This window comes from Suricata suricatta, unplaced genomic scaffold (genome assembly GCF_006229205.1).
Source record: "Suricata suricatta isolate VVHF042 unplaced genomic scaffold, meerkat_22Aug2017_6uvM2_HiC HiC_scaffold_53638, whole genome shotgun sequence".
Taxonomy (NCBI): domain Eukaryota; kingdom Metazoa; phylum Chordata; class Mammalia; order Carnivora; family Herpestidae; genus Suricata; species Suricata suricatta.
In genome coordinates, this window is record NW_021902254.1 from 1 (window position 1) to 578 (window position 578).

General features: G+C 35.5%; 1 non-coding gene across 1 annotated transcript; it reads right to left on the minus strand.

Moving 5' to 3' along the window:
- Positions 1–160: 160 nt before the first annotated feature.
- LOC115285214 lies at positions 161–264 on the minus strand. The gene has a single exon (XR_003905445.1). It is a non-coding gene; the product is annotated as a U6 spliceosomal RNA (small nuclear RNA).
- Positions 265–578: the final 314 nt, after the last annotated feature.

The following is a 578-nucleotide window of genomic DNA, read 5'->3' on the forward strand; positions in this document are numbered from 1 at the left end:
CCTAGTGAGTTATCCCAGGGATTGAGGCATTGGGTCCCTTCTTAAGAATCTACCTCACATAGATTCCTCAGATCATCCTCCTGCCAGCTCTTAGACTAGGGAAGGGATGAATCAAGATCAGTTTGCATAATCCCCCTGTCCTTTGTCTACAGCATACCCTCTACCCACCTGATCCTTCAGCACTTTGCATGTCATTGTTGCACAGGGGCCATACTAATCGCTGTATCATTCCAATTTTAGTATGTGTGCTGCTGAAGTGAGCCCTGTACCTAATCCTTCAAGTTGTAATATTGTACAGGTGTGTCTAACCTTTTGAAATTGCCTTAATAATACCCTAAGCCAATCTTTAAAGTTTTTACTCTTAATAATCTTAGGGGTTTTTTTTTTTTGACATGAAACATACATTTTCAAATAAATACATAAAATAAATGGTTGGATTATACAATATTAAACATTGTCTTATAATTAGTTTCTCTACACTGGATTTCAAAAATAATCTATAAAGAAAATCCACTGACATTTTTATTCTAAGAGTATTCTTCCAATATTTGAGATAATACATGTCATGGACTTATTAG